Consider the following 25881-nt stretch of genomic DNA (forward strand, 5'->3'; position numbering starts at 1 on the left):
CACAAAAGAAATAAAACAAGTCTGAGTTTGGGTGCAAGTCCTATTAAAAGCAATCATGGACATTTACAAATATGAATTTATTTCTTTTTGTGAGGATGTTTATAAACCTCTCTGTGACTTTTGGACTCCATTGACTCTGATTGGTTAGGAAAAGTTTCTATGTCAGGTAAAGATTTTTCATGAGTAGCAACACTACTCAATCAGTGTTATCTGGCTTGCAATTCCCAACTCTCTACTGCTCTTATATGCTGGGTTGTGTAGATATGAGATTGGCCATAAACAGACTAGCACAGGTCTTGGCACAGAGCTCTGCATTTTTCAATCTCTAACCTCAGAATCACTGGGAAGACAAATCGTCCATCTTATTTTCTGCAACTCTGAGAGGATCTTTTAAAATCTCAGAGTTTACTTGCCCTAAATAGAAATACGACTTGGCTTTTCTTTCACGAGTTACTAGTTATACAACCATTTAAGCATTTGCAGGTTATGTGCTAACACGTTCCACTGCAAGGATGCTATGAAAATATCTGCAAAAGCAAATAGAAAATGGAATTGCATATGTAGTTAAGATTACTCTAGGCAATTTTTCCTCACATTTCACAACAATCAAAACAGAATTGTAAGCATTAAGTATATTGCAGAAATAAACTGGGTATATCTACCATTAATGCAGAGTAAGGAATCTGCATTTATAAACTTGTAATAGAGATGGAAGAAATATGAAGACAATATTTAAGCTTTGCAAAATGGGTCTCTGTTTAAATCAAGTTTTTGAAGAAATTACAATACCTGTAATAATCCAATTCTCAACAAAGGGGCTTTTGAAATTAATCTCAGTAGGTAAGTTGAAATTTCTAGTGGATAATCATGACTAATGTTAACATCCAATTTCTCTCTGTATGTGACATACACTACCACACAGGATTTACAGTAAATGTAATCAGATGTGGTGATTTATTTTAGAACTCTTAACAATATTTGTTAGTAATAGAAAAAAAATGGACATCCTCATACAATTATCCATTTAATATTATTTATATGTGAAAAGAGACGGTGTTGCATTAAAGGATCTAATCCACTGGAGATGCAAACTACTTCCCTTGCCAAAGTCCGTTTTAAAAATGGGCTGGGCCTGGAGGTGGTTATATAGTGGAACATTGGTGACACCTAGTGGATGCTACTTTATGACACTTTTCTACCGAACTACTACGTTTTGCACGTTTACAAGAAAGATTAGGATCTAAACTGCTGTAGCAAATGACATCAGAAGGTCCAAGAGTATATTCCAGGCTTTGAAATGTGAATTACTTTCCTCATTAATCAGCCAGCATCTCCTTCCCTTTTTTTTTTTTTTTACATTTTTTGGGTTTTTGAAGATTGAACAAAATATCTTGCGGAGTAGCTTGCTTTGTGCTATTATTTCTGTTGCAATTTTAGCTATTTCTTTCCTACATCATCTAACGGTGCATCTTGATATTTGCAACTCAAACCTTGTAGCCTCACTATTGGAGAATTTAACAGGCACTTTGACTCATTCCCACAAGGACCTCTGGACAATCAGGTGATCTGTTAGTTCTCAACAAATTTCTTTTCCATCCATCCTGGTTTATCCAGTTTTTTTATGATCATTTGGAGTTACTAAAGATTATGTCATATCAAAAAGCCATAGGCAGAAATGATGCCCCTTTTTCATGTAAACTGTTCCCAAGCCACACTATTTGTGTGAATTACTTTTCATTGCAAACCCCACAGGTAATGTCAAAAGAGTAAATCCTTTTGTGACTGGGCGCAGGGGGGATACACCATTTTAAGTAGAATAAGAAAACAATAATCCTAGATAAATCAAATTGACCACAAATAATCTTGAATATTCTAAAGTTAGATCGACCTGGAAATGACCAGGTTACAGGGTTTGGATGATGTAATAAGTGGTCCAAACAAACTGAGTCGTTTTTATTTTAATGTTGAGACCCTAGAAAGAGTGTAGAGAAGAACAACAAAGATGATAAGTGGTCTGGAGGCTAAACCGTACAATGAACAATTGAGGGAATTAGGCATGTCTAGTCTAATGAAGAGAAGGACTAAGGCTCATATGATAAGAGTTTTCCAATACTTCAGGGGTTGTCCTATAGAAAATAGGATGGATCTATTCTCCAAAGCACCTGAAAAAACAGGCTTTAAAAAAGGTCCAAGATAGATCTAAGAAGAACTTTCCTAACAATGAGAACAATTAATCAATGGAATAGTTTACCTCCAGAAGTTTTGGGCATTCCATCACTGGAGAATTTCAAGAAGTTTTCAATTGGACAGTCGATGTTCTATGTTCTAAATAACTGTAACATACTGAGTAAAAAAAAAGCCTATTCAAAAGTAACAACAGAACGTAACATGTTGTGTGCATAGAATTACTAATTTAAACATTGTGGGTGACCTCAGCCAGCTGTATGAAAAAAAGCTGTAACTTAAATGATACAGTGAAATAAGAGAATGCTCACTCTTTGAACAATTATAAGCCTGAAAGGACTAATAGAAGCTTTTGTCACTTCAATTCCTCTTTCTAGACATTTATTCTTAGTTACATACACTATGTTGTAGAGAAAAAACAGGTCAGAACATGATCCCCCTTCCACAGATTATCTGAGATTGCCTAAAAATAGAATCCAACCAAAGTTACAGCCAGACAGCTTCCGGGAAGCAAAGCCAATTAGGGAAGCCAGATTCACTTAACAATCATGTGATTCACTTAACACATTGATTTACATAACAAGCCAAAAAAAAGTCATAAAATCAGGTGCAAGTCATTTAATAAGCACCTTGCTTAGCAGTATTTGAGAGACTGCCACAAAGAGGAGGAGATCAATTTATTTTCCAAAGCACCAGAAGGCAGGACAAGAAACAATGGATGGAAACTAATCAAGGAGAAAAGCAACCTGGAATTAAGGAGAAATTTCCTAACAGTGATAACAATTCACCAATGGAACAGCTTGCCCATCACTGGAGGTTTTTAAGAAAAGACTGGACAGTCACTTGTCTGAAATGATATAGGATCTCCTGCTTGAGCAGGGCGCTAGACTAGAAGATTTCCAAGATCCCTTCCAGCTCTGTTCTGGTTCTGATTCAACAAATTTCTGGTCCCAATTGTGGTTGCAGAGAACCAGTTGTTAAATTACTTGAATCCCACCACTGTTTGAACATCACCTTTTTCTGCATTACTGTACTTGGAAACAAGAAATCTGATTAATTTTGTTGCTAGGAAAAAAAAACCCATCACAGTGCTCTAACTTCAGAGCTACTGATCCTCATGTTTCTGATTTGTGCCAATGTCTAATTTGACCTCGGTGCATCTAAAAGGCAGCTCTCCTTGGTAACTATTATTTGTTTTTAATTTTAATTATCTCTGTGGCCGGAGGGTAGTTTTTCTACTTAAAGAGACTGTACACTTTCCAACTTTCTTCCCATTAAAAAGTCTGCAACTGTCTTTAGCAGGTCAAACTGTGGGCCAGTTATCCTTGACCAACAATTTTTTAGCATAATGATTTCATATCCTTTGTACATTAACAGAGAGTTATTGAAGGGACTGGAAGTACTGCACACTCAGCCACTCTAATATTGCTTCGGTCCAAGTATGCCAAGTATGGAATATTTTGATTTGTTATTTAAGTAGCAGAAGAAGAATACCTGGGAGGGCTGGACTGGGAGTGAGAATGGGAAAAAGTGTGGTGCTTTCTCTGCAGTCATATGGCAGCAACACTGTTGTCTGGATCAAGCATCGCATTGTGTAAAATGTCAATTTCTGGGTGCTTCTATGTTAATAACCCAGAGAGGAATTAGTCTGAAAATCATCCTTCTGTCACTAAATTTCCAGATGAGTGGGAGAGGCAGGAAATTCAACTAGTTCTACTGTAGGACTGCCAATTCCTATGATTTCAGCAGCCAACGATCAGCTCTAATATTAATTGGTTGTCCGGAGTCCAATTAAATATGTGGAAGGTTGTTTGCCTTTTATTTCCCCCCCACACCTTTCTTTAAAAAAATAACATTTACTGTATGTGCTTCCCACATGGCCCATTGCTTCCTGAATAGCTGAAATGGTGCAACAACTGAGGGAGGCATGAGGCAATGCTCCGTAAGCAGTCACAATTATGGCCATATTGATTGCTCCTGGAAGTTCATTCTGACAGCTGTGAATGGCTGGATCTACACCACCCAATGCTTTGAATGCAGTGGAATGCCAGGCCTAGTTGCTTTGAATCCAGGAATAATGGCCTCCCATTTAAAGCTGATGAGTCATTGTTGCATTCAAATGAGCAACCAGAAGCCGTTTCTAACATAATCTCCAAACCTTCTTTTCCCATCGGTAGCTGGTTCTGAGGCACAAGCCGTCCTTTGTTTCAAAATGTTTATTTATTACAATCACTTACATTCCGTCTTTTAGCATAACAGTCTTTCCAAGCTGCCTTAAAGTTGTAAAAACAATTGTAAATAAAATACAGTTTTATTGTCTTACTGAAAACCAAAGAACAAAGGCATTGCCAATGAGTTTTTCACAAAGTAATTGGTAATAATGGAGGGGACTTCCTTATAGTTTCTCATTTTAGTAGGTAACTTTGATGAAAAGAATCTTATAACCTACTTTATTTGTGTATGTATTTATTTATACTTTCTCTCTGTCTCTTTCTTCCACTTTTCCTCCAGAACTGACATATCTGCCTTTTTTTTTTTTCTTCCCAAGAGGTGTGTACGATGAGCTGGCTAAGAAAACTGATATGTCTGAAGCCATCGAGTGAATTTCAGACACCCAGTGACAATATAAGCAAAAGTGGATTTGGGTCTCACTGGTCCTAGTCCAAGAATTTAACCACTTCTACATGGGGATGTGGTGGCTCAGTGGCTAAGATGCTAAGCTTGTCGATCAGAAGGTCAGTAGTTCAGCAGTTCGAATCAGGAGTGGGTTCTACTTACATTTACTACCAGTTTGCAATGGGAGCTTGCTTCGCTCATGTGCATCATACTTCTGGGCATGTGCATATCATACCTTATGACATCCGGGTGGGTGGGCGGAGCGTCCAGCCACTTTTACTACCAGTTCTCAAGAACCAGACAGAACCAGGAGCAACCCACCACTGTTTCGAATCTCTAGTGCCATGTATCTCCCATTACTTGTCCCAGCTTCTGCCAACCTAGCAGTTGGAAAGCATGTAAAAAATGCAAGTAGAAAAATAGGGACCACTTTGGTGAGAAGGTAAAAGAGTTCTGTGCACCTTCGGCACTTAGTCATGCCGGCCACATCACCACAGAGATGTCTTTGGACAGTGCTGGCTCCTCGGCTTTGAAACAGACATGACCACCACCCCTAGAGCCGGAAATGACTAGCACGCATGTGCAGGGGAACCTTTATCTTTACCTTACTTCTACACAGTGACATGTCTTCTCTTTTTAACTACATTTAAGGACATGGTAGTTATCTCACTATTCCTTACATCTAATAAGATACATCAGGGGTGAAATGCTCCTGGTTCGGACTGGATCGCCCGATCCGGTAGCAATGGCGGCGGGTAGTTCAGAGAACCGATAGCAAAAATCCCTCCCCCCCCCCCACCATGCCCAACTGAGCCACACGATCATCAGAGGCTTTTTTTTTTTACTTTTAAAAGCATTTTTTCTACAACCTCTTCCAATGAAAAAATGCTTTTAAAAGTTAAAAAAAAAAGGCTCTGATGATCGTGCGGCTCAGCTGGGATCATCAGAGGCTTTCCAAAGCATTTTTTTCTGCAAACTCTTGGCCGAAGAGGTGGTAAAAAAATTGCTTTGAAAAGTCTCTGAGGTTCCCAGCTAAGTTCCCTGATCGGCAGAGAGGCTTTCCAAAGCATTAGAAAAAATGCTTTGAAAAGTTTTTTTTTTAAAAAAAAGGTTGGCCACGCCCACCCAGTCACATTATCCCCCCCACCAAGCCACGCCCACAAAACCGGTAGTAACAGATTTTACATTTCACCCCGAGATACATTATTACTTCAGCATTTCAAGCAAGATGAGCACAGTCCTTGCATCATCTTTGTGACCGCCCTTTACACACTTGAAGGGCAACTATCATGTAGCCTTTTGGGATCCTTCTGTACAAGGTAATTATTGTGCACTCATTCTGCCTCATTCACTAGATGTTGTTGAAATGATTCCCATTTGTAACCTTTTATATTTCCCATTGTTTCTGTGAAGAAATGGGGTTGAGGGGTACCCCGGACCGTGAACCAGCTCATGAGTAAACACACTGAGACTGAAATGATTCTGACAGAGGCGTCTTGTGTAAAAATATAATTTACTTTAAAACATTTAAAAAGCACTATGTCTTTAAGAAAACACATTAAAAACAAAGTCTTATCTGGGTATGTGAAGCAAGGCTATCTCCCTAGATCCCTCTCCACAATACCAAAGCAGTTCACAAAAGAATAAAGCTAGCATGAAGGTAAGCAGCTTCGGCGTCGATACATCATCAAGGCCATCATGGTGGGAGCAGCACGAGCTTCACAGCTGAAAGTCACCTGAAGTAAAAACAGTTCAAAAAGCAAACATTGCTTGAAGCTTGTGGGAGGAAGAAGGTCCAGCAACAGCAGTCCCGATGATAGCTTGCGTGCTACAAAACAGCAAAAGGCAAGCATCCGTGGGAGTCTCTCTGTAGCGGCGTCTGGAGTCCTTATCTGCATTCTTCTCCCATCTGCAGCATTGCAACAAGCTTCCTGCAGGAGCTGTGCATTTAGGCCTAGATCAGACTAGGCCCAAGTAGCAAGCAAAAGGTCCTTGCTTATATAGGGAGTCAACCTGCAATTAACTAGGGCGGGGAAGGCTTGCAGGTAATTGGCAACAGCGGATGGCTTGATTAAAACCATACTGTTTGTGAGTAGGCGGATAGCCACAGCAATCCTGGAAACACTCGTGACAGTTTCTTTCCCCTTTTTAAAATAAGGGATACAAAGAATATATTTTATTTCTAGAGAAAGTTCTTCCCCTAACTCTGCTGACCAGTCCTTCTCAGAGTTCAGCAACATCTAGAGATCCCAGCAATTCCCCATTTGTTTTTGGTAATATTACAAGTCATAGAGTTGGAAATATTCATATCTGTCCTTTTTCAAAAATGAAACATAACCTTCCATCTTCCCTCATAGGACTCACCTCCAGATGCCCCTAAATCTTCGTTGCCCTCCTTGGGACACATTCCAGATTGCTTATATCCTTTTTAAATTGCTAGTGCCCAGAATTTAAACGGATTGAGAGAAAATGTCATGGCTAAAATGGAAATGTGTGCTTTGGCAACAACATCAATACAGCAAGAGAACCAAGTTTGGCTCCAATGTTTCCAGCAGGCCATGAAACTAAGACTGAATTACTGTCCCATTTACCAGTCTGTATAATCTACTGATTTTGAGGAGATTTACTTCTGAGGGGTGTTTTTACTTCTGAGGAAGCCATTTGAGTGTCTCAAAAAGAGGTAGGCAAAGGGCCAGAGAGATTAAGCTGTAGGGAAGGTTAAGAAAATAATCTGACAGGAGCTGTTGTTTTAGAAGGGAGGTTTTCCCCTGAAGACAGAATCAGAGACAGAAGAAGGAAACACCGTACTTATTTCAAGAGTTGACAAAGGAGATTTTAAGAGAAGATGGATTGTATCTTCCATTCAACTGGCCAGAATAAACTCTTGGCCTGCCCAGTGAAGGGAAAGTGATGTTTTCAAATCTGTTCTAACACACACAAACACATATTAGGCAGCACAGAAGTTGCTTTGGAATGCATGGTGACACAAACAGCACCTATCTGCAACTCTTTAAAACTGCTAACACTTTTCCTGGAAATGAGCAAATGTTTTTTTCTTTTTTTAAATGACCCCGTAATCCCTTACATTGGGGTGGAGTCAGGGCAGCTGAATGGAGCTTAAATGGCCGGATGCCCTTCTTGGCACCTATGTTGGAGCTCACAGCAGATATTTTCTCTTTGCGCCCAGAGAGAGAAATATCTGCCGCTACCTAGGATCAAACTCACAGCCTCCTGATTGTGAAGCGAGAGCTCTACCTCTAGGCCACCATGAAGATGAGAATGAGCAATTGCTTATTTGGTTTAAATGTCTGGCTTTGAGTATTCCAAAACACTTTTTGCTTCCACAAAATAACCCTTTTATAGTTCTGAACTCCCAGATGTGGACCTGTCAAAAATGATCTAGTTTCCTAGTTTCTAAATTAATTTGGGAAGTCCTGGGGCTCTTCAGAACATCAGTAAATTGTTGGTGCATTCTTAAAATACACAGCTGCAAGATAATTTGGAGGGTTCAGGATTGTGTCACATATTACACTGTCATGTTGTTTGGTTTTGGCTAACTGCTTATGTGAACCAGGATATTATTGTTTATTCAGAAAATCAGCATAATGCATGAAGCCAGCAGTGGTGTTCCTTTGAGCACAAATGGACAGCATGTAGAGTGGAAGCTAAACATAGATTCCATTTGGAAGGTTTTTCGTTACTATATTGAGTTTCTCCAATGATGTGGCTCACCATACAAATAATAATACCTAGCAATTCCTGATATACATGAAATCACTGTAAGGTATGGTCAGAATTCAGGCTTACAAGTTTGGTGTTTTGGGTTTTTTTTAAAAAAAAAAAATCCTATGTCCCACAGTCAGGGCCAGAGATCAAATCTGGAGTTGGATTAAAACAGTAGTTCAGGAAGTACAGCCAATTATCCATTTCAGCATATGAGTTCTACACTGGATAATAGCCGAGGTGGCACAGTGGTTAGAGTGCAGTACTGCAGGCTACTTCAGCTGACTGCTGCTGCAGTTCAGCAGTTCAAATCTCACTGGCTCAAGGTTGACTCAGCCTTCCATCCTTCCGAGATCGGTACAATGAGGACCCAGACTCTTGGGGGCAATATGCTGACTTTGTAAAACCGCTTGGAGAGGGCTGTAAAAGCACTATGAAGTGGTATATAAGTCTAAGTGCTATTGCTATTACTATATATCAGTTCAAATTTAGATGGGAATCATTATAAATCAAGGTTTTGAAATGTTTAATTGGATGGGGGGAAGCTTAGGAAAAGAAACATTTTATTGCTAGTACTGATAAATGATCTGTAAGGGTCCTAATTGTCAGTCTACTGAAAACCATCAAGCAATGTGTCAAAAGAACCTCCTCTACCTTCACTTTACTCCTTTATTGCAGAATATTCATTATTCTGACCAAATTTGTACTTCTTTGGGGAGAAAACATGATAATTAATAAGGTATGAAATCCAAAAGGCTTGTCATGTAGACAAGGGCTCAATTCCTCCAGGGATAAACAGCTCCCTACATTCCAATTGTGATGAAGTCTGAAGAATCATATCAGTGAAAAATGACCTACAGCCCATTTCATGTTTCTAGAGAGAGTAAAACATTATTTTTGGGGGGCGGGAGAAAGATGATGCTTTTTACCACTGTAATAGATGTGAGTTCTTTATACAAAACATTCATTCCTGGTTGAAACATGCAACCATCTGAAAACTGTTTGTTGTAGTTGTTGTTAGTTGCAAAGTCATGTGCAACCCATCGCGACCCTATGGACAACGTTCCTCCAGGCCTTCCTATCTTCTACCATCCTCTGGAGTCCATTTAAGCTCATGCCTACTGCTTCAGTGACTCCATCCAGCCACCTCGTTCTCTGTCGTCCTCTTCTTCTTTTGCCCTCAATCTTTCCCAGCATTAGGCTCTTCTCCAGTGAGTCCTGGACAGTACCAAAAGTACCAAAAACCCCATGGACAGCACCAAAAGAAAACTGATTAGTTCCCACCAAACGTGTCTGCAATGCTGAACTTCATAGACCCAAACTCTGCCTTAATATAGGACTACTTTCTTTAATCCTCACATTTGCTCCAAGGTACTTGAAATACAAATTATCTCAAATATATATAAAATACTTGAGATACAAATACAAATAATCAACTTATTTTCCAAAGCACCAGAAGGCAAAAGAAGAAACAATGGGTGGAAACTAACCAAGGAGAGAAGCAACCTAGAACTAAGGAGAAATTTCCTGACCAGGAGAACAATAACCATTGGAACCACTTCCCTTCAGGAGTTGTGGATGTTCCATCACTGGAGATTTTTAAGAAGAAACTGGAGTTCCATTTGTCTGAAATGGTATAGGGCAGTGATGGCTAACCTTTTTGCCATCGTGTGCCATAGGCGGGGGTTGCATGGGGGGGATCGCGCACTTGCATGACCACACCCATAATTCAATGTGCCTTGCCCCCACTGTGCATGCGCGCATGACACACACACCCGCACTCCCCCCACTTTTAGCACATGATGGCACAGTGGGCCTGGTACGCCTGTTTTTCGCTCTCCCCAGGCTCCAGAGGCTTTCTTGGAGCCTGGGGAGGCCAAAAATGGCCTCCCCCCGCTCCCAGAGGCTCTCTGGAGGCCAGAAACAGCCTTTTTCCCATGTTCCGGTGGGCTCAGAAAGCCCAAAAATCAGGTGGCTGGTGCGCACATGAGTGCTGGAGCTGAACTAGGGCAATGCTCGCATGTCCACAGATATGGCTCCGCATGCCACAGGTGGCACACGTTCACAGATATGGCACACGTGCCATCATGGGTATAGGGTCTCCTGCTTGAGCAGCAGGTTGGAATAGAAGACCTCTAGGGTCCCTTCCAACTCTGATGATGATGATGAAATTTGGATGTGCTTCAGATATCTATCCAGTTTTATTCCTGAAGATACTTTCCAATTTGAAGAAAATATGCCATGTACTGCAACACAAGAAAAGCTTTCTGAAAGTCCACTTATAACTTAAGAACATGGTTTACATTTCTTTGTCAATCATTCCTGAGCTGAATTTTATATGTCAATATTTGCTGTCTCCAACTAAAGTCAATCTGCATTTGGTCACACCATCTATAGTTAGATATCCCTGCCTCTTGTGCTATGAGTAACTTGTGCAAGTACTAAGATGAAACCCTTCAAGCATGAATAATAAACTAAAACACACTCTGGAAGATAGATTAAAGCACCCCAGCACTTTAAGATAACATTTGCAACGCAGATAAAATGCTTGTGCTTTAATTTTCAGCCACCGACAGCAAAATAAGCAAGTGTGCAGGAATAGTATTTTTCTTTTAGAACCAGGTCCCCAAATTATTCATATTGAAAGAAAACAACCCAAAATGATTTTCAGCAAACAGTACATGTTGAAAGATTATACATGATTATCAGCAATGCAGCAGTAACTTGTCCATTTGAAGCAGAGTGTAAAGAAACACAAAGGTGTTTCTTAATGGACTGAGTACACTTTAAGTCTAATTAAGCAATGGATAAATGTGGTTGGCTAAATACTTTGAGATTGCTGGAAATCAAATCTGGTAGCAAAAGCAAACTCTGTATGCTGTGCATGTAAGAAATGTCTATGAGAGAGAGGGAAAGCAAAGTGAGGTATCAAATAGCATTAAACCGTTTGCTCAGGATCTCAGAAAGATAGGATTAAACATTTTAATACAAAAAATAACTAAGCAGATCTATTAAAATATAAAGCCAAGTTTGCAAAACATACATGTTTACTTGCACCGAGTGAAAAGACTGCTAGCAGGAAGTATAGAAAATCAGAAGTTGCCTGTAAAAGATAAAGAATAGATCCATATAAATGAAACAGGAATGGCAAAATAATTAAGATATAATATATTGTGGATTTTTTTTATTAAAAAAAGCAAACAATTTTAGATTCTGTACACAGAGGTTTCTGGATTGATATTTCACAATACATTATAGTGAATCACAAGCAGAAAAATAAAATGAAATATTTTCTCTTGCAAGCAAGAAGATAACTTATTGTTATATGCAGCTTTTATAAAATTCAGTACAGGTAATCCTCATTTTATGACCACAATCAAACCCAAAATTTCTGTTACTAAGCAAGGCAGTTGTTAAGTGAGACGAGCTCCATTTTACAACCTTTGTTGCCATGGCTTTTCAGCAAACCACTACAGTTGTTAAGTGAAGCATGCAGTTGTTAAGCAAATCTGGCTTCCCACCTTCATATTGCTTGTCAGAAGCTCCTAGGAAAGTTGCAAATGACAAGCCAGGACCCCAGGATGCTGCAACCATCGTAAATATATACCGGTTGCCAAGCACCCAGTATGATCACATCACTGCGAGGAATGTTGCAATGGTCCTATATGTGAGAACAGGTCATAGGGTCGAGCTGAGTACTTTGTGCAGTATCTTCATGACAAGATCGCTCAGATTCGGGAAGGCCTGGCCTCTGACTGGGTAAGTCCAGACGGGATGACTGAGGCAGATCTTGAGAATGTTATCTGGGAGGAGTTTGATCCTGTGGCTCCCGAAGACGTGGACAGGATCCTGGGATGGCTGAACGCGACCACATGTTTATTGGATCCGTGTCCCTCCTGGTTGGTACTGGCTTCCCGGGATGTTACACGAGGCTGGCTCCAGAGGATTGTTAATGCCTCTCTGAGTGAGGGTGTCCTACCAGCCGCTTTGAAAGAAGTGGTGGTGAGGCCCCTCCTCAAGAAGCCCTCTCTGGATCCGGCTGTTTTGGCTAACTATCGTCCAGTCTCCAACCTTTGCTTCGTTGCGAAGGTTGTTGAGAGCGTGGTGGCGTGGCAGCTTCCCCAGTACCTGGATGAAGCTGTCTATCTGGACCTGCTCCAGTCCAGCTTCCGGCCTGGGCACAGCACGGAAATGGCATTGGTCACATTGGTGGATGATCTCTGGAGGGCTCGGGATAGGGGTTGTTCCTCTATCCTGGTCCTGTTAGATCTCTCAGTGGCTTTTGATACCATCGACCATGGTATCATGTTGCACCGGTTGAAGGGGTTGGGGGTGGGGGGCACCGTCCTGTGGTGGTTTTCCTCCTACCTCTCTGACTGGTCACAATCTGTGTTGACAGGGGGGCAGAGGTCAACCCCGAGGCACCTTGCTTGTGGGGTGCCACAAGGGTCGGTCCTCTTGCCCCTTCTGTTCAACATTTATGTGAAGCCGCTGGGTGAGATCATCCGTGGCTTTGGGGTGGAGTTCCATCAGTATGCTGATGACACTCAGCTGTACATCTCCACCCCAGGCCACCCCAACGATGCCCTTGAAGTGATGTCCCAGTGCCTGGAGGCCGTGCGGGCCTGGATGGGGAGAAACAGGCTCCGACTCAACCCTTCCAAGACCGAGTGGCTGTGGCTTCCGGCGTCCCGATATAGCCAGCTGGTGCCAACACTGGCTATTGGGGGCGAATCATTGGCCCCCACGGAGAGGGCTCGCAACTTAGGCGTCCTCCTGGATGCACGGCTGTCTTTAGAAGAGCATATGACGGCCGTGGCCAGGGGGGCTTTCTATCAGGTTTGCCTGATACGCCAGTTGCTTCCCTTTCTGGATCGGGACTCCCTACGCACGGTCACTCAAGCACTCGTCACTTCCTGCCTGGACTACTGCAATGCTCTCTACATGGGGCTCCCCTTGGGGTGCACCCGGAGGCTGCAGTTGGTCCAGAATGCAGCCGCGTGGGGGATTATGGGAGTGATGGGGCGCTCCCACGTGACACCTCTCCTGCGCGAGCTGCACTGGCTTCCTGTGGTCTTCCGGGTGCGCTTCAAGGTGTTGGTGACCACCTTTAGAGCGCTCCATGGCTTAGGGCCAGGGTATTTGCGAGACCGCCTTCTGCCGCCAATAGCCTCCCACCGGCCGGTTTGCTTGCACAGAGAGGGCCTCCTCAGGGTGCCGTCGACCAGACAGTGCCGGCTGGCGACCCCCAGGGGAAGAGCCTTCTCTGTGGTGGCACCAACCCTCTGGAACGACCTGCCCCCAGAGATACGCACGATATCAGACCTCCGGACTTTTCGTCGGGCCCTGAAAACCTATTTATTCCATCTAGCCGGGCTGGCTTGATCCCATCCTCTCAGTTTTAATTGATTCGGTTTAAATTGGGTTGTTTTAAATTATTTGGGCCCAAATTATTTAATTGTTTTTGAATTGTTTTTAAATTTTGTATACTATGTTTTATTTTGGCTGTGCACCGCCCTGAGTCCTGCGGGAGAAGGGCGGTATAAAAATATAAATAAATAAATAAATAAATAAATAAATAAATAAATAAATAAATAAATAAGTCACTTTTTTCAGTGCCGTTGTAACTTTGAGTGGTCATTAAATGAATGATGGTAACACTAGAACTACCGATATACAAATAAGGTACTATATTGTACTTTTATGAATTTGCCCATACAGTCACAGATTTTTTAAAAATATCCTTTCTATGAAAAGGAAAAAAGGTAGTAATATTGTAACTATAAGATGTTTGGGTTTGTTTTATATAACTTGAAGTATTAAGTTATAAAAAAAACCTATATGTAAGATAAAACTAATTTTGGAGATTATGCTTACTGTAACGTGTTATACTTTCAGTTCTGCATGATTGCCTCTGATAATTATGCTGGATAAAGTATAATAAATGCAAATAAAATGCAGCTGTTTGCTGGATAAAGAGAGCAGAAACATAAAAACACACTAAATAAAAGACATCAAAACAATTGATATTCCTAAATCACTAAGATATACTCCCCTAAAATAAGATTTCCAGTTAAAATTATCAAGGCAAAAGTAACCAGCTGTTAATTGCAGGTGAATTCTGCAAGCTACAGTATTACAGAAAATGTGGCTGTATTAAACTTTGTTTTTGAGTTCAAGTCACACAAAAGGTAATGGATGTAGAATTAATCTGCTTGGTTGGAAAGGTTTAATAGGGAATGCTATTAACCTTATTGTAGAATCTCTGTAAAAATTACAACATAGTAGAAAATGAGCTAGCAACTCAACTGTTCAAGGACAGATTCCGTTTCCATACAAAAGTTTAATAAAACTGCCTTGTAAGACTGTTGAGGGTAAGGTAGGAAAGTGTAATAGCAGGGAAGTTTTCTGATATTAAGGTTAGTTTTTGAAAGTAGTTAATTGATTTAAGGGTCTTCAATAGGTTGCATTGATTGATTATGATTATGTGTCATCAAATTATTTTCAGCTCCTAGCAGCCTCATAACTCAACTTTATTGAAATTCTCCTGCCTTCTACTGGAGTTTTCATAATCGTAATCCTCCATCTGTGGTCTGCTGCAGACTGTTAGCAGCCCAAGACAAATCACATTTTAGAGGAATTTTTATGTCATAGCAGCTTGTCCTCCACTTCTGCATTCACAAAAATCAACATTTGTGAAGTGAAACCTGTAGGCAAAATGTTTGTTTTAAACGGCAGAAAGAGTTGATGTTTCATTATTTTATTTCAACTTTGGTCAAGTCCGGTTCAGTGCATTTGGTCATAACATTCCTCCTAGGACAGCTTTCTCCAAATGTTAGATTGGACCATGTGAAATAAAGCAAATCTAAAGCATGGGTTTAACCGACTCCTAGAGTGGCCATTAAATAATAACAATAAGTTTTTCCTATGTTTCTTATCTCATTCCTATTTATGTATACAACCTATTTTGTCCACAGTACCTTTGAAGAAGGGTTGATTCAATTCAAAATGTATTAGAGAGTATGTCAAAATTGAACACCAAGTCAGTATTTTTCTTCCTTCTTTGTTTTTTTTCCTAGTCTAACATTTCCCCTTATACTATACTCATTCCCTTTAAGTTAAAAAACAGGCATAAGTTCATTTAGTCTTCATTTAGTGTGCTGCTCAGCTGGGCTTGGGGGGGTAGGGATGTTTGTTACCGGTTCTCTGAACCACCCGCCACCATCGCTACCGGATCGGGTGATCCAGTCCGAACCGGGAGCATTTCTTCCCTGCTGGTAGGTCATCTGGTCCAACCCCCTGTTGAAGCAGGAGACCCTGTATCATTTCTGACAAGTAACTTGTCCAGTCTCTTCTTGAAAAAAAGCAGAATGCGGCCGCGCGGGTGATTATGGGAGCGACGTGGCGTTCCCACGTAACACCTCTCCTGTGCGTGCTGCATTGGCTCCCGGTGGTCTTTCGGGTGCGCTTTAAGGTGTTGGTTCTCATCTTTAAAGCGCTCCATGGCTTAGGGCCAGGATATTTGCGAGACCGCCTGCTGCTACCGATAACCTCCCACCGGCCAATACCCTCTCACAGAGAGGGCCTCCTCAGGGTGCCGTCGGTCAGGCAATGTCGGCTGGCGGCCCCCAGGGGGAGAGCCTTCTCTATGGGGGCACCCGCCCTGTGGAACGAGCTGCCTCCTGGAATACGATTGATCTCGGACCTCCGGACCTTCCATAAAGCCCTGAAGACGTTTTTATTCCACCAAGCCGGCCTAGCCTAAATGGATTTTAATTGGGATTTTATGGATTTGGGGGTTTTAAATTGGGAAGCTAATGATTTAATTCTTTTTTAATTATCTTAACTTTTGTATTTATATGTTTTTTAATTTTGGCTGTTCACCGCCCTGAGTCCCCTCTGGGAGAAGGGCGGTATACAAATTAAATTAATAAATAAATCAAATAAATTGAAAGCTTCCAGTGATGAAGCACCCACAAAGTCTGAAGGCAAGCTGTTCCATTGGTTGATTGTCAGAAAATTTCTCCTTATATCTAGGTTGAATCTCTTCTTACATATAAATATAAATATTTAAATGATTATTAAATATTAAATTATTATATAAAGGTAAGATGTAAATCATCTGTAGAAAAATCACAGACTAAAAATGTTTCCACCAGTGCAGAATATCCTTGATATGTAAGAACGGATGGAATGCATGCAGTATTTCCTACAATTGGTTTATAAATAAAAATTAGTCATGATAATATTGAGTTCTTCGTGGAATTAACGTCACTGTTTTTGCAAGTTGTACCGAGTAACAAAAAACTGGACTTACTGGTACAACTGCCAAGCATTTTGCAGCAAAACTCGTTTCTTCCCCAGCCAATTAGTTGCCATGACATTGCCTTTGAAATATCCCCTGAATGAATAGGGAAAGATGAAAGCAAAAGCAGCATTTTCAGACACATCTTGAATAAAACTCCAAAGGTTACTCATGAGAATCACGGTGTTCCAAATGTAGCAGAGCAATCCTTTAGAATACATTTGTTGTTTTAAGCAAATATTCCAAAAGAAGTCCCCACACACATACACACACCCCAAGCATAGACTCTTTAACTATTGGCTTGGTAACAACTGCTGTGACTGTGAAGAGGTGCTATAAGGGCAACAACAGCACTTATCGCTTTCGTTCTTCAGGAAAGCCACCTCACTGTGTCTTTGGCTGGCTGACAAGATTTATTAACAGCACAGCTGTCCCTAGAATAACGGTGCAATACTTCACAGGGGTTATGGTCTCCTCACAATTCTGCAAAAGCTGCCTTGGCCAGTATATAACAAGCAGGAATACAGGGCAGAACCCACAGCCACATTGTCTTGCAGGCTGGTTACACACAGTTGTTTAACACAAGACAAGAAAGAGCCAAAATATGGTTAATGGAAAACCAAATGAGAGATCATAACTCAGGGATTGGATGACTGCTTTACATGCGGAAAACCTAAATTCAATACTTGGAACCTCCACATAAAGGGATCAAGGTGCCCAGCTGATGCTGGAAAGTTACTCTAAGTAGTTTGACTATTATTGGTGTTATTATTGGATGTATCCCACCTTTATTTTTGTACAAGGCAGCAAACATTGTACTGCCACTGCCCATATCAAGCCTGGGTTATAAGAGAATGAATGACCCAATGTCAGCCAACCAGCTTTCATGCCTAAGGAAGGATTAGGACTCATAGTCTCCTTGTTTTTAGCCTGATATCTTTAACTACTAAATCAAAGTAGCTCTTGATTTGGGATTTAAGTAAAAGAGTACAAAAATACTCACCAAGGAATTATGCACACTTGTAATAAATAGTGTCCAGATGTTTCAACTACAAGGTCAACTTCAGTAAACGTCAAAATCATTCATATATATATATACACTCTAGCAAGAGTTCAGAGAAGAGCAACAAAGTTGATTAGGGGACTGGAGGCTAAAACATATAAAGAATGTTTGCTGGAATTGGGTATGTCTAGTTTAATGAAAAGAAGGACTAAGGGTGGCATGATAGCAGAGTTCCAATATCTCAGGGGACTGCCTCAAAGAAGAGGGGGTCAAGCTATTCTCCAAAGCACCTGAGGGCAGGACAAGAAGCAATGGATGGAAATTAATTAAGGAGAGAAGCAACCTAGAACTAAGGAGTTAGTCCTGACAGTTAGAACAATTAATCAGTAGAACAACTTGCCTCCAGAAGTTGAACTGCTTCAACACTGGAAGTTTTAAAGAAGAGATTATACAACATTTGTCTGAAATGGTATAGGGCAGGGCTGTCAAACTTGCGGCCCACAGGCCAGATGCGTCACGTGCTGGCCACACCCACCCCATTTTAGCAAAGGGGGGAAGTCATGATACATCACGTGACGACAACGTGACGACGAGAGTTTGACACCCCTGTTATAGGGCTTCCTGCTTGAACAGGGGGTTGGACTGGAAGACCTCCAAGATCCCTTCCAACTCGGTCATTCTATTCTACGCTACACTACGCTATGCTGTGCTGAGCTGGGCTGGGCTGGGCTGGGCTGGGCTATATTGGCTGACATAATATACAACTGGTGGCTGGATTATTTTTCAGCCAGATTGAAGCAAGTTGCGAGGAAAAAGAAAAAAAAGTATATATTTATCTAAAGAATTAAAAACAGATAATAATTTAGCCCTCAGTAATAATCCATTAATAAATGATTTCCCACTTGGCATATTTACAGTATAATAAGATTCATTTTAAACCTGAGTAAGTATGTAATCTGTTCACAAATAGTATACTACTTACAAATCAAAGGAATTGTGATAATACAATAACCAATAACATTCATTTTAATAGTCTGGCTTGGGAGGAAGCAAATTCCAAAATTTCTGAGGCACTCCAGGCTCACTGTTTCTTTGTGGCTATAAAGAAAGGGGAGACAAAAATAATGTTGAAATGATATTAATTAGCTATGAAATATATTCCGTCCAAAACACTATTCATAAATAAAAGAAAAGGCTGAACCTACCCATAAATTCATCAGATGAGAAAAAATGGAAATTAGTAAAGTTGTGAAATTTCATCAATTATCTAATATATATTCACAATTTGAAAGTGGCCAGATTAAATTGTATGAGTTTTGAAGGTGTCAAGATTTGATCCAATTCAAGATTTCATTCAATTATAAGGTTAGCTGGGGAAAGAGCAAAATGCTTGCAGCTGTTTTTGTTTGCTTGTTGTTTTTAGAATGGGATGAAAATAAACAGGATATTACACACTCCGATGCATTGAGCCAATTGAAGCAAGCTGTAACATTCTTATTCTTCTTTGTATTTTTATTATTTTATTTCTAATGTGTTTTATTTGAACAATAATACATTCTATTTCAACAGAATAGTAGATTCTTTAGCCAATATTAATCTTGCAAAATTTCATCCCCCAAATTTCCCATTTAAAAAAAAAAATCTCCCTTTTTTTTAAAGGGAAAAAATTGTTGAAAAAATAGTCCAGTTTATTCACCAAATAGTCTGTAGAAAAAATGTGTTGAATTAATGCAGAACATGTTCTATTCCAAGTTACTAAGGGAAAAAATAAGTGTTTTTATTTTTAAAGATTGAAGAGTCTATCACAATTTGACTATCTGCTTTCCTGGTTGGTTGACTTATTTCATGCCTCATTGGCAATGTTAGCCTCTTCTGTATATCGTGTTATCAATATTGCATATATAATCCTGATTATTTCTTTATGTCACAATGTATTAAGCATGATAATCGAACAGTAGCCACACTATGTCAGAGTCACTTATGCAATGGAAAGCATTCACTTGGTGTAGACAAGGTAAAGATAGGCAAAAGAAAAACAGAGCAGACTAAATAGAGAAAAACAAGACTGACAGTACTGAAGAATTGCAGATAGATTGGACACAGGGGCTAAAGTACAGGTCACACAAATAGAATTATGAAAGGATTTAAAGGGCGTATTTACTTGAACAAATGGAAAGTATAACACAGGAAAGACTAAAGTAGATAAGAAAAACCAGCAGAATATATTTAAGTCTCTCTCCCTCCGCATGAATCTACCAAAATAAATTTCAGCAGAAGAGCATGGGAGACAAGCAATAGAGCAGCATACCCTCAAGCACTCTGATAGGCAGGCTTTGCAGAGCAGAATGGGACAACTCCTCACAGGCAACTCATCACAATCAATTTTGCCATGGCTAACTCGCCACATCCAATTCACTACGGCCAACTCACCACAACCAATCCACCACAACATCCCTTTAGTTTGGTTGACCACGTTTTCATCAACATTATTTTATCTCTTGTATCAAAGGAAATCATTCTTAGGACTACCAGCTTTTGTAAAGCTTTGATGAATAATAAAAACAACCAGTCCTGTGTTGAATTGTCCCACAGTGAGTTGTCCTGTGGTGAATTGGCTGTGGAGTGTTGTCCCATGGTAAATAGGCCACGTTGAGTTGGCCATGGTGAGTTGGTCACACTAAGTTGGCTATGGCGAGTTGTCCTAGATCCTTTGCAGGGGTGATAATATCAATATCAAAAAATCCTAACACTGTTCACTCTCCAATTTTGTCCTTCCTGTGGCGCCGCAAATGCCGATGGCAGCTCCTTTTGGAGCTCCAGCCCCAAGATTTCGTTAGCTCCAGCCCTGAGATTTCATTAGAACAGCGAAAAACAGCTGTCTAGCGGCTCAAAACTCTCCCCCGGGGGAAAAGGGGGAGAGAAGAGCAGAAGGGTTTGGGTAGAGCTCCCCTAGATACCCAGGCTTTCTTTTTTTTTTTTAAGCCTGGGGGTTGCAGGGTGAGAGCTTCCTGGAAGCCCTTCAGTGCTCCGGATCCGGGACATATCTGCCTCAGGCAGAATGGGGCGTCGCGACCACACCAGTAGCAAAAGATTAAAGATTTAAAGATGTTGCACTGAAAGCCCAGAAACTAGTGAATTGTGATTTCACTGAACTAGGGCTGCATAATATCTTGGTTTATGTAGGTAGAACCTGGCTAAAGAGAAATACACATAAAACCTACAAAAAAGAAAAAAAAACAAATATTGTACCTTTACAAGGAGGATACATGAGATGAGGGTGTGGCTAACTGATGAGGCCTTATAAGGCTGAAATAGATCTATCTTAGTCTCCCAATGGGCAGCAAAGGGTCTGCTGGCTGCCAGAAGAAAAAAAGCCCAGAAACTAGTGAATTGTGATTTCACTGAACTAGGGCTCCATAATATCTTGGTTTACATAGGTAGAACCTGGCTAAAGAGAAATACACATTTTATATATATATATATATATATATATATATATATATATATATATATATATATATATATATATATATGTCAACATTAATTTAATAGCATTAAAAGAAGAAAAAGAAAAGAGAAACAAGTCAATAATGAAGTTTCTATAATTTTGCAATAATGAATATTTGTACTGAAACAATGATAAATTACCAAAAACAAATGAAACAAAAACAAGCAAACAGCTTCTCCTAAAATGGTTTTCTTTGACCGGAATCAAGAGTAACAATGCCACAAAAGTTTATGACTAAGTGGTTCTGAATATGTTGTTATTGTTGTTGTTGTTGTTAGTTGCGAAGTCGTATCTGACCCATCGCGATCCCTTGGACAACTTTCCTCCAGCCCTTCCCGTCCTCTACCATCCCCCGAAGTCTACTTAGGCTCACACCGACTGTTTCAGTGACTCCATCCAGCCACTTCATTCTGCATATACATTCCTCTTATTCTTCTCAGTTGTACAATGGAACAAACATGATTTATTTCACCATTCACTCCCTCACAACATTCTCCACTTGAATATAAAATCAAAACTGTGTGTTTATCTGCAAAAGTATGGTCAGCAATGAAAACTTTTATCAAACAGCTAAGCAAATAATAACAATTAAGAGTTTCTTCGCTTTTTACTTGAGTCGATTTTCTATCCAGTTCATAGACATTAATCACAGCTCTGATAGAGCTATAAAAACATTGCCAGAGGGTAATTTTTAAGATTCCAGGAACTCCGTGAAAGTCAAAGCTTATGATTAATATCCATGACTTGAACAAAATGGTTGAAATTATGAGGAACAATAATAATAAAAAAGATAAGCAGTGTGATAAAAACACAGCCAAATGCACATTTCAGTTTCATTCTCTATACCACAATCACCAATCTTCTTTAGTATTCCCCAGTGACAGGAAGGAGCCTTAGTACATGTATGTTTCTATAGTTCAGATATTTAGTAAGGATTTCAGAGATTGAAAATCTATCTATCATCTATCTATCTATCTATCTATCTATCTATCTATCTATCTATCTATCTATCATCTATCTATTTATCTATCTATCTCTATCTATTTATGTACCCTGTTTCCCCCAAAATAAGACATCCCCTGATAATAAGCCCAATTGGGCTTTTGAGCACATGGCAATAAGGCCAAGCGCTTATTTCAGCGTTCAAACAAATATAAGACAGGGTCTTATTTTCGGGGAAACACAGTATTCATATCTATTTATTTATCTCTACCTATCTATCTATCATCTATCTATCTATCTATCTATCTATCTATCTATCTCTATCTATCTATCTATCTATCTATCTATCTATCTATCTATCTATCCATATCTATCTATCTATCTATCTATCTATCTCTATTTATTTATTTATTGATCGATCAATCAATATCTATCTATCATCTATCTATCTATCTATCTATCTATCTATCTATCTATCTATCTATCTATCTATCGAACCTATCTGTCCCAGAATGACTTTGATACTACATTGATCATGTTTTTAGCAGCCCAAATACTTGTATTTTTGTAACTTCTAGGTCCTAAGGTGCGTGAAATCCATGCCAAATATTCAAGCAATCTGAATCCTTTGAAACTAGCCTGGTCAGCATAGTGAAAAATGCTGGTAGTTCAACAAAGTTGGGAGGACCAAAAAAAATAAATAAATCTTCATCTTTGCTTTCAGTGAATAGCAACAATTAAATCAATACTGAAATATTTGTTCCAATTATGCATTATTTGTATTTGTTCAATACATGGATATTTAAGTTGTATACTACCTTTCTGATTGCATAAATATTTAATTCTGTAGGGTCTCTCAGTGAATTAGAGCTTTTGTTGTTGTTGCTACTTTTCCCTTGAGGACTGAAGTGGCTCTCACTTTCTCTGCATGTCAAAATAACTTAAGGAATATGTCAGAAGGACAGGTGAAGAACATAAAATGGTTTGCTACAGCCTTGGAGTGTTTTATTAACTTCCAATTTATGTACCATTTACATGGAACAGTGTCTAAATCATTTCTAACCTATGCTAAAGATTTCCTTGTTGTAATTTTTTTTTTTCTGAACTGGAAAAAAAACATGCTATTCCATAGGGCAGATGTAGTGATACAAAAGGCACAACTGCTGGATCCCATCCTGCTTAAGTGACAGGACCTGGAGCATACCAACTGCAGTTTTCCATGGGCAGGGGAAATCAGAGACAGACAGTCCTACAAATAGGCAGGATTTGTGCCGTGCGGGGTTTTAAAGGTGTTAGTCAGCACCCCTTGAATTGCAACTCAAAGTTCTCCGTCAACTAGTGCAAATCACAAAGTAATAAAATAAGAGGGGCTACATATTCTGCTGCATTGTGGACTAGCTGTAACCTTAGGAGTTGTCTTAGGACTAGGTATACTGTATTTTAGTAAGCAAGGTAAGAGGTAACCGTGGTGGCGCAGTGGTTAGAGGGTAGTATGCAGGCTACTTCTGCTGACTGCCGGCTGCCTGTAATTTGGCAATTCAAATCTCACCAGGCTCAAGGTTGACTCAGCCTTCCATCCTTCCGAGGTAGGTAAAATAAGGACACAGATTGTTGGGGGCAATATGCAGACTCTGTAAACTGCCTAGAGGGCTGTAAAGCAGTATATAAGTGCTATTGCTATTGCTATTGCTATTGCTATTGCTATTGCTATTGCTATTGCTATTGCTATTGCTATTGCTATTGCTATTGCTATTGCTAACCAAAATACGAGTGATCATGAGTCAGGCTTCTCAATCCAGGAATGAGTACAGCTGATACAAAAGATGGATACAAAAGATAGAAAACCAGTGGAACAGCTTGCCTTCCAAAGTGGTGGGTTCTTGAGGGATCTAGCTCTCCTGGATCTAGGTCTCCTGCTTGAACAGGGGTTTGGACTAGAAGTACCACCAAGGGCCCTCCCAAATCTGTTGTTCTATATTATGTGGATTTGTGCAGAAGTTCTTCTCAGCCATGGTTGCTAACTGCTCTTCAAGCAAGAGTTGTGTGTCTAGGAAGATTTCCAAACTGTGCACCAAGTCTGTCTAATGCAGTGTGATCCTATCCAGAATCAAAGGTGGGAAATTTCCAGATCCAGATCCAACAATTGTGATGCTGGGATGCTGATGCTGCAGGAGGTCAGCAGACCAATGGTGGTGATGCACAGCTGCTGATGCTACAGGGATGATGGGTGGCATTATTTCAGAAGGTTAGCAGCTTAGACACATATTCTCACCATCCTTAGATAAGACAAGTGAAGCTGTGGAATAACGTGGATTGGTTATTCAGGGACAAATCAAAATCTAGGTACAGAAAAGTATGTAGATGGCCTTGAAGAAAGGGTTCAACAGTTACTACATAAACACCAATTTAACCTCAGAAGGGAGGAGGAAGGGAGGAAGAAATTCAGGATTTATCACTACTACTATCTTGATTCTCTTGGGAATAGAGAGAAAGCTCTCAGCTTTCAACATTGTGTTATTTTACTCAACAGCAAAGCTGTTGATAACTGTACAAAATCATCATTTCCAAAGCACAAGCTTGTTAAACTGCTAGAACAAAAGCTAGATTGATATTTGTGCAGAAAGGACTGCAGAAACATTTGTCCCAGGCTCCTAAGAAGGTGCATATTTCTAGGCACTTTTTCCTGCACTTTTGATAGAAAATGTTCTGTTTTCAAATATATACCTATATAGTAATAATACCTACACTATCTTGCTACCTGGGTTCCTGCTGAGATCCAACATGCAAATAAAATTGCCAATGCATAACACTTGTAAATTATGCCATAGAAAGAATTCAAATGCATATGCAAGCCAGCTGATGTGCAAAATCCAGAGCTACAGCTGACTGCTTAATAGCTAAAATACTTTCATATACAGGTAGCCCTTGACATCTGATCATTCGTTCAGCAATGATTTGAAATTACAGTGGTGCTGAACAAAGGAAGACACATCTACTTGTGAAGTTCTGGCTGTTGCAGTGCCCCTGCAGTTATCTGACAAAAATATTGGGTTCTTGGCAAAGTACCAGCCCTTACGACTATGGGAATGATGCAAGTGCCCACCACCATGTGCCAGGAGGCCTAAATCAGCTCGGTCCACTGGCACATAGGCGTTCTTCCTGCTCCACCACTCTCTTGGGAAACTTTGACCTTTCCCCCTCCACACCACTCCCCAAAGACTTGGGCCTTCCTCCTTCCCCCACCCTTCTCTCAAAGGCTTGGGCCTTCTCCCTGTCTCCACAACAGTGGGGCTCGGATTGTGGTCATTGAATGAAGTGGTCATTGAATGAAGTGGTCATGCGAGTGCCTTGCTTAACAACCACATCAACTTATAACCCAAATAGTTATGGTCATAGGTCAGGTCAATGATTACCTCCACCAAAAGCATGTCAGACAGAAGAAGATGAAGATCTCTCCTCTGTCATCCCAGAAATACAGGACATGGAATAATATTCTTATTTTATAGGAAGGCAGGTTTCTGCTGAATGATAGAAAATACTTTCTAACAGTAAGAGCAGATTGACAATGGAACCAATTACCCAGCCAGATGATGGGCTCCC

The sequence above is a fragment of the Pantherophis guttatus genome, chromosome 2 (genome assembly GCF_059756535.1).
Source record: "Pantherophis guttatus breed Tessera chromosome 2, ASM5975653v1, whole genome shotgun sequence".
NCBI lineage: Eukaryota > Metazoa > Chordata > Lepidosauria > Squamata > Colubridae > Pantherophis > Pantherophis guttatus.